Genomic DNA, 10,223 nt, shown 5'->3' on the forward strand with positions numbered 1-10,223 from the left:
AGGTGTAGAGATTACACGCGTCGCTTCTTTGGCTCCTTTGTGGCTGTTCGACTGCTCTCCTTCGACGACTTTCCCTTCCTGTCGGATCATAAGTTACGACATTTTGATAAGAAGAAACAACGGGAGCTCGTTGGCTCGCTGGCTTTGAAGGTAACTTTCTCCCTTTCGAGGCGCTGCCTCGATACACCTCGGCGCCTCACGTATTGAGGCGCACGCCTCCGTGGAAAAAGGCGTAATCCTCGCCCGGACGTTCGAGGCTTAAGCCTCAGTTCGCACGACCTCCGCCTCGATTCGAGGCGCGCCTCGAGGCGTCCGCCTCAAACGCCTTTTTAATCGATCAACAATTTTTTTACACTCAAGACATTTAAAGAGACCAAATTATAGAAAACCTCATGTGCAACAAACTTGATCAGGGCCAGCTGTCTGAAAAGATAAGTTTATTGCAGTTTGATAAATATAGTATCATGTTAAGTATTTCATCCATTGTTGAAGCTGATAGGAAATACTTGAATATTTCAAGTAAACCCTAACAAGAATAGGAAAAAATAGCAATAGAATCACACAAAATCAGGTGGAAAAGTGGAAAACTCTCCAAATTGTAATTGGATTGCAAAAGAGAGAACTAATAGAAATAATGAAAACAAAGATACAATTGATCCTCAATTCGAGAGGAAGATCGTCTCTCCCAATCACTAGATGAGTCTAGAGCCCAAGACACCAAGAAGAACCCTCACAAGAACACAATAATCCAAACATAACCCTAACCCTAATCTCCCTCTCATACTTAAGGCATACAATTAAAACAATAAGACAAAAAGACCTAAAAGCCCTTGTCGCCCCCTCCTTTGACTCCAAATTTGAATTTGAAATCAAGTGGACCCCACCCCATCTCTCTCTCCCTCTTGCTTCCGCCCCTCCTGCTGTAGACATGAACTGGCCCCTTAGAAGGGGCCGGCTGGACTGGTCCACTAGGGGCCGGTCTAACATAAGCATGACCTCATAACCCTGAATTTTAATTATTCTTAATACATAACCACAATATCGTCACAAAATTACTCTAAAATACATGAAGTAAGACACTTTCTATATCAAGACATCAAATAAATCATACAGCCGAACAAAACTAGTTGAGACAAAGCTAGGGATAATGATTACGATAATGAATAAGGAACATATAAGCTTCCAAGCATTGATGTCATAGCATTTTATATCTACAATTTATGCATAAACAACAATATAGCCATCCTTTCCTCAACTTTAGGACTGTATCTCTATGAATCCTTCTTTGCAATACAATCAATTGTTGCATGTGGTGCTAACTCTTCTAGTTCAAGTAAACTTCACATAACTACCTAGTTATTATTGTTATTTTAGGTCTACCTAGGTTCCTATATATTTCTTTCAAATTCTATTTGCCATCCTAATTGTGCACCATCTACTTTGTATTCTACAGACCTAAATCATTATATGTTAATTTTCTCTCTGTCGTGATAGATGATACATTTGAAATCATCCTATTATAATCATTTCACAATCTATTTATACTTCAAACACAAAAATCCTAATTATTTTATTTCCTCTCCCATTTAATCCATGTAGTGATTTTTTATTGTTGGGTCATATTAAGATTTTATAAATTTATAGGAATATTCATGATAATCTCATCATCATAGTCATTAAGCAAAACTATATGAAAAATCTCCATAAACATCTTGTCACATAATTCCCAATAGTCAATTTATTATTTTAACCACATAGCCTTGATCCTCCTAGTCGCATCTTCATCCATATCCTCATTTTAATCCAACATATCAAAATTGACATAAAAATCATGCAGGTCCATCTGTTTGGGTAGCACTTCATGTATTCAGCGCTTTTAAAAATCCTCCACTTTTGCCCGGGATGTTTGGGTTACACTTCACATAAATTCTTCCATAAATAGAATTATCAATTTAGGAAAAAAGATGGATACACAAGTATCCATCTTTTTTCCCTCCCTTTCCGATTTATTTTCCTTCTAACGCAAAAATAGCCCGTTACCTCATGCTCCTATTATTTAGCTCTCTCAAGAAATCTTCGATGAATGTAGTACTAAGGTTCCTTACTTAAATCTTTATTTAAGTCTATTCATTAATATTTTTCCTTCTGAATATGATAAATACCCTTTTAGAGATCCTTATGATTAGTTAGGAAGGACCCAAAGTAAAAAATAAAATAAAAAATAAAAAAAAGGAAGGACCTAAAGTAATGGTTGCCACTTGTGTATTTTGGAAGTCTCAGATTTGAGCTACAAAAGCAGCCTAATGAATCACAAACTATTAGCACCAAAGATAATAGCATTAATTAATCACCCCCCAATCCCCACTTACCATCCAAAAACTAGCTTTGGGGATTTGAGCCTATACAATCCACATAAGTATGAGTTATAGGAGAATGGAGCTTGCTTATTTCATATTTGGAGTTCTCTTCTTTTTAAAGAGTGAGTAATTCCTCTCTTATACTTTTGGATGAGAGAGACCTACTATTTTGTAATTCTCTCTATTTTTCTCTTTCATCTCTAACATCTCCAATCCAAACTTCCAATACGGATACATCATGCCGTAGGGCCAATATGCCTAATTATCTCACACATCAATTGTCCATAAAGCTATGCTTTAGGAAGAAGTGTATCGGCTCCGACAATCAAATGTCAATATTCAAAGCATGATGGAGGATGTGCTTTATTAGTTAAAATTACAATCTTCTTGATGGACCAGCGGTCAAGGATGTGGGCCCAAGTGTGAGGGGTAGCTGCCTTGTTAGAAAGGGAGGAGAATTGAAGAAATACATCACTTGTCAAAGGAGGTGGGGGAAAAATATGAATGAGAGGATTCAAGTTTTGGGGGGAAAAATAGGGAGAGCTATATTAGGCATTTTGGTGGTATTATCTTTATTCTTAATAAAAATTTTGTGAATATTCTTGCTGTTCACTGTTTTGTGAGAAATTCTAGAGGTGTTTAGAGTTTAGAAGAGAATGTCCTCCACTCGAAAGTGGATCATTGTCTCTTGCATGTTCGTGTTTGCTTTTTATCAAGAAAATATGTTTGATTTGCTGAAATTTACTGTTTGTTTGCTGATTTTTGGTGTTCAAATTCTAACAAATTGGTATCAGAGCAATTTCTTGGGACCGATGGTCGGGAGAAGAGTTGAGGCATTTGAAGAAAAGTTGGAGGGGGGCTGCGAACGGATGTGGAATCCTTGAACGAATATTTTTCAACGATGGAAGGAAGGTTTGGGAATCTATAAGAGATGATGAAGCGGATGTTACAGTTTCAAACTAAAGCAGCTCCACCGAAGGGGAATCAGGAAAATGACATGTCGAGGGAAGACGGCGAGGTGAAAATTTTATGAGAAGAGGGAATACCCCATCTTGATCCTCTACCGAGAAGGGGGGCCGAGAAGGGGGGTGGACAGAGAGTTTGGAGGTAGGAGAGAATGGGAAGAAGAGAACATGTGAGTTGAATTTGAAGGAAGAGGAGGATATGAAAGGAGAAGGGAGGAGAGGGAACCATGGAGAGACCAAAATGCTCACTTCATGGCAGGCAAGAGTGGTAGAGGGAAATTGGGGCGGACGAGATCCGAAGGTTAGGAAGCTGAAAATGTCGGTGTTTGAAGGAGAGGATGCGCATGGATGAATCTATAGAGTGGAGAGGTATTTTGTAGTAAACAGGTTAATAGAATGTGAGAAACATATGACAACATCTCTATGTATTGAGGGGAAAGCACTAACATGGTACCATTTGAGGGAGACGAGATACCTGATCCGTTCGTTGAAGGAATTTTAAGGATTGCTTGTTAGAGCATTTTTTAGCCAAGCATGATGGGGAATTACTATGAACAATTCTTTGCATTGACACAGGTAGGCACTGTAATAGAGTATCGGGAAAGATATGAGCTTCTGTTAGGTCGGGTGGGGAGATTATCAAAGATAGTGTTGGAGAGCAATTTCATGAAAGGTTTCAAACCTGAGTTAAGAGCAGTGGTGCGGGTGGCAAGGCCCCGTGATTTGGGGGAGACAATGGAATAGGCTCAACTGATTGAAGACAAGATTTCATCGCAAAGGAGTAGTAATGGGATCAGTTTAGGAGGTTCATACAGCACAACAACCACTTTCTTGGCACCTAGCGTGCGGATTATACCAATTCAAAGGGAGGCTCCAAAGGAGGGCGGTTCAGGAGTCTGACAGGGAGGGAATTTCAAGAGGCCGACTGATATTGAACAGCAAGACAAGAGGGTTAAGGGGCTATATTTCAGATGCGACGCGAAATTTACATAGGACATAGATGTAAAAATTGTACATTGCTGGTTCTTTTTGTGTGTGATGAGGAGGAGGTGGATGAGGCAAAGGCAATAAGGGAGGGAGAGGAAGAGAAGCCCTTACACTTGGAGGTGGCCGAAGTTTCATTGGATGTTGTAGTGGGATAGTGAATCCCACTATGAATGCGAGCGGACAGATAGGAGGAGAGCCAGTAGTAATCCTGGTGGATAATGGGGCTACATACAATTTTATATCAAACCAGGTGGTTGACAAACTTGGGCTAAAACTGATGGACACAGGATGTTTCAGAGTGATGATGGCCACATGAAAGGAGGAGAAGAGCCAAGAGATCTGTTAGGATTTGTTGGTAGATAGAGGATTCATTCAGGGAGGATTTTATTCCACTAGAGTTGGGAAGTATTGATTTGATTTTGGGAATGAAGTGGCTACAAATCTTGGGAGAGACCAAGATAAATTGGAAGGTATTAGCTATAGAAATCTAGGTGGAGGGACCAAAGATGGTAATTAAGGGAGACCTCAGCTTATCCAAAGCAATGATTTCTTTGACAACCATGGTTTGTGCTATACAAGGAGAAGGAAGTGGATTCTTGGTGGAGCGCTAGAGCTTAGAGGGAGGTGGGACAGAGGAGAAAGAGGTCATTCAAACATTGTCCAACCACTAGTTCGACAGTTCATGGAGGAATTACAGCTTCCCTAGGGATTGCCACCCCCACAGGAGCACTGGCACTCTATTGTTCTGAAGGAAGGAGTATCTCACATTAGTGTTCGGTCATCTCGATACTCTCATATCTAGAAGGATGAGATTGAAAGACTGATTCAGGAGATGCTTGAAGCTGAAATCATCAAGTTCAGTGTGAGCCCTTTCTCTAGTCTTGTATTGTTACTAAAGAAGAAGAATGGAAGTTGACGGTTCTGTACTTCTGTGCAAACTACCATGCCCTGAACAAGGAAACTGTACAAGACAAATTTCTCATATCAGTCATTGATGAGCTATTAGAAGAGTTGCATGGATCTGAGATATTCTCCAAGATTGACTTGAAATCCAATACCATCAGATCAGAATGCGATCAGAAGACACCCACAAGACATGAGTTCTTTTTTTTTTCTTTTTTTGAACGGGGAATATCGACCCGCTGTCACATCAGCTTGTGACGAGCTTGGCGATGTCCACTACTCCTCGGTTGACCTAGACGAGCAACCCACACCTATTACTACTCGTGGCTCACTTATTAACACCATGAGTTCTTGGTGATGCCTTTTGGCCTCACTAACACCTAGCTACTTTCTAGTCTATGATGAATAAGGTATTTCAACCCTACATGCGAAGGTTTGTGCTGGTATTTTTTGAGGATATATTAGTGTATAACAGGTATGAGGGAGAGCACTTGGAGTATTTGGGAGTTGTGCTATCTATCTTAAGAGAGCACTCTTTATTTGTCAGTCAAAAGAAGTGTTTTTTCGCCTAACCCAGAGTGGAAGATTTAGGGCATGTGATATCTCAGGAGGGAGTGACAGCTAACCAAAGTAAAATTGAGGTCAAACTCAGATGGCCCATACCTAAGACTTTAAAAGAGTTGAGAGGATTCTTGGGACTCACGGGCTACTATCGAAATATTGTGAAAGGATACAATTCTGTAGCAGGGTCGTTGACGGAACAGCACAAGGACAACTTCAATTGGGAAGAGTCAGCCACCTAGGCATTAGAGGAGTTGAAGGATTTGACCAGTGTGCCAGTTTTAGCTTCTCAAGATTTGAAAAGTGCTTTTACAAAAAAAAAAAATTAATATTTCTAATTTTGAAACTTTGAAAGATGAGAAAGTGGATTAACATTTTTTTTATCCTCAAAATCCTTATGCCAAATAGCTTTCAAAAGAGCATGTACCCCACAAAATAACAAAGAAAATCTAGTACTTATTTTTTGCATTCAAAATAGCGGTCATATTATTTTGAATATCCAAAAAGGAAAAAAGAATCAATGAAAAATTCAATTAATGAAAAAGATCTATGAAATTCAAAATGATAATGATAGTGAAACTCCACAAGAACATAGTGATCCAAATAGTGGAGCTAAGATTCTTATCATTTATTGAATCTTGGTGAATCCAACTATCCAAGAGGAAAAATAACTTCATAGCAACACAACTCATGCTTCTTTTAGCATCTAATAAGAGGTGCACAGCCTAGAAAATGTTAAAATAATTCGTGTAGCATCTAATAAGAGGTCCATCTTTTGTTTAATAGAAAAGGATTTAAAAAAAAAGTTAATTCAATGAAACTATCTAAAAATATTATAATGTTAAGGACCCACCAATAGTTCTCTTAAATTTATATGCTTAACAGAAATTACTTGGTGGGAGAACTATGTATTGGGGGTATAACTTTTTTTATTAGATCCATTTTCTGTTGATAGGGATAGACTTGGTAAAATTATGATTAATTCAGAGGAAGTACACATGCAAATATATGAATCTCTAGGCCCACCGAACGTTTGTAGACCTAAAGATGCAACTTAATTTTATATTTAATCATGAAACAAATGCACCCTCATAACTTTTTAATCTAAATCCATAAAACTACCCTCCTTATTTTTTGTGATCAAATAACAAAATTATGTCACAAATTTGAACAAACCATCATCAGTTGATGTTATTTTTAATGAAAATTTGAAGGTACGTCGAAGTGAATTCACATGTCTCAGAATCAAAAGCAAAGCCGCATTGGCATAAATAAATTGTCTGTAGCCAACTATAAGCTAATTTGTTTGCATATCAGTATGAATGATCACAAAATCTGCTCCAACACTACATTAACAATTGAATATTCAACAAGAACCACGAACATCCTGCACAATAAATTCCATAAGACATGAATGACTCTGTGAAAAATTACAGCAGCAATGGAGATCAAGTGATATCCTTCGAAAGCCTCAAGGTGCAAGCCTACTTAGCATATGGTGTAACATACAATAACAACAACAACAACATCAACATCAAGCATTTGTCCCACTACGTGAGGTCGTCTACATGAATCTTTTTTCTCCATTATGTCCTGTTAAAAGTCAAATTCTCATTTAAATCTAATAAAGAATTCTGCTGATAATATCCTCATCTATTTCACCATCACTCTGAACAATAGATCCAAGATATCTAAAACGTGTACTCTTATTAATAGTTTGATCGCCCAAAGTCACAATCCCTTCACTAGGTCTATTACTACTAAAATTACACTCCATATATTCCGTTTTAGATCTACTCAAGCGAAAACCTTTAGACTCTAAGGTTAACCTCTATAATTCAAGTTTACCTTCAATTCCCTCTCTAGTCTTATCAACAAGAAGAATATCATCAGCAAAAAGCATACACCAAGGTACATCCTCTTGCAAATGTCTAGTGAGAACATCCATGACTAAAGCACAAAGATATGGACTTAAGGCTTATCCTTGATGTAACCCAACTGAAATAGGGAAATTCTTGGTCAAACCACCTTGTGTTTGAACACAAGTAATAACTATTGTATACATATCTTTAATGATTTGAATATAAGCATTATTAACTCCTTTCTTTTCAAGAACTCTCCATAGCACTTCTCTTGGAACTTTATCATATGCTTTCTCTAAATCAATAAATATCATATGTAAATCCTCCTTATTCTCTCTATATTTCTCCCTCAAACCTCTCAATAAATGTATGGCTTCCATAGTAGATCTACCCGGCATGAATCCAAATTGATTTTGAGAAACATTAGTATCACGCCGCAACCTACGCTCCATAACTCGCTCTCATAGTTTTAAAGTATAACACATTAACTTAATTCCTCTATAATTCGCATACTCATGTGCATCACCTTTATTCTTAAAAATAAGAATTAACACACTCATTCTCTACTGATCTGACATAGTCTTCAAATCAGTATTAAAAAGTTTAGTAAACCAAGAAATTCTTTCATCTCCTAAGCATTTCCACATCTCTATTGGAATATCATCAGGTCCAACAGCTTTTCCACACATCATTTTCTTTAAAGCTTCTCTAACTTAGGTTTTACTAATAAGCCGATAAAAACAAAACTCTTTATTTTTATTAAAGTCAATCGTATTTTCATATTGTTCATTAAAAAGTTTAGCAAAATATCCCATCCACCTTTGTTGAATATCATCTTCTAAGAAGAGTATTTTTTGATCTTCAACCTTAATACACTTCACTTGAACTAAATCCTTACTGCTCTTATCTCTTTGATTGGCTAACTTATACATATATCTTTCTCCCTCCTTAGTATTTAATATATTATATAAATCATTAAAAGCTAAGCTCTTTGCATCGCAAATAGCTTTCTTAGATTACTTACGAGCCTCTTTGTACTTTTTCAATTATCAGAATTTTTACATCTAAACCAATTTTTATAACAAATCTTCTTATTTTTTATATTTTCTTGCCCATTTGGATTCCACCACCAACTATTTTTACTATCAGTAGATTTTTCCTTTGAAACTCCTAGCACATCTTTTGCAATATTCTTAATATCACTAGCATATGGTGTAACATGCAGGAAAAAATATGTCAGTATGATAGGAAAGCATACCTGTTTCAATCAATTTAAAATAATAACTCATTGCATTAATCATGTGTTTGAGACAATTTAATTTTCTTCCAACTTTTATGCCATCGTTTTGAGTCAGCATTTCATGTAAAGCCTTCAAAATTAATGTTTTTTTGTCTTCATTTTTTTAGTGTTTCATTCCAATATCAAAACCATCTGAGAACAAGTAACTTCAAAATTTGGAACAAATATCTTCAAATTGAGATATCTATCTTCAAAATGACTACAAATTCCCTCAATTTTTTAATCTAAATTCTGAATTAAAATAAACTAATCAAATATGTGGTTAAGACTTTCAAATACCAAGTGCCATCTTTTTAAAACTGTCATGAAGAGAATAAGGTGAGGATGTCCTTAACCCAAAAATTTTACCAGACACGCATGTTTCATTATCAAGGACCAGTAACCATAAATAGCCATCGCACAGCAGCAACAAAATTTAGAAGTTCGGGAAAAAAATATCACTAAATTTACTCCCTGTCTATTTGATCCCTTTTCTTTCACAACCTGATCACTCTCGCGCACCAAAGAGCTAGAATCAAAAAGTACAACTTGGTTTGCTAATATTTAATTTGCATCACTAGGGCATATCAGTTGGTAGATTTGTTGGCACTTTAACAAATAACACCGAATCAGACTCCAGTTTTGACAACCCCGAAAGTTTAGCAATACTGCTATGGAGCATATGGCTTTCACAACCGCAAATAAAACCCTAGAAGACAATCAAACTCCATATTATTCGTTCGCCATTCCCAAAAAAAACACCTTATTATTCATTACTACATTTAGCATCAAATATTCATAACACAACGAATCAGATTTGTACCTCGAAATGACGATAAACCGTTCAAAAAGTAACAGATAGGAAATTTGGAGCAGATGCAAGAAAAAGTAAAACGACTATCTAGAAATCACAAGTAATGAATCTTGAAACAGACGGGAGGGTAGATGAAAGGAGCGAATGTGCTACCTCGGTTTTAACGATCCAAGTAGGCCTTGAGAGACCAAAACGCAAGATATCACTCCCAGTTCGAGGAAGAGGCCTTCCAGGTGAACCGGTTGAGTTGCTGGCTGGAAGCGGCAGAAAGGCGGCGATGGCGGCCATCAATTTCTCTTTTTATTTTACAAAGGTGAGCGATTAATCAAAAATACGTTGCTTCAATAAGCGAGGATATTGGAGAAACTATTCTCCATCCCTCATTCGAAGTAAGCAGTTTGCTTCTCCGTAGATCGGATACTGGGTGACAAACCAATCAACGTTCCAGTTCATGCCGATGGAAAAAACAGGTAAAAAAGAAATGAGTAAACCGGA

The sequence above is a fragment of the Dendrobium catenatum genome, unplaced genomic scaffold (assembly GCF_001605985.2).
Source record: "Dendrobium catenatum unplaced genomic scaffold, ASM160598v2 fragScaff_scaffold_1470, whole genome shotgun sequence".
In the NCBI taxonomy this organism is placed as follows: Eukaryota; Viridiplantae; Streptophyta; class Magnoliopsida; order Asparagales; family Orchidaceae; genus Dendrobium; species Dendrobium catenatum.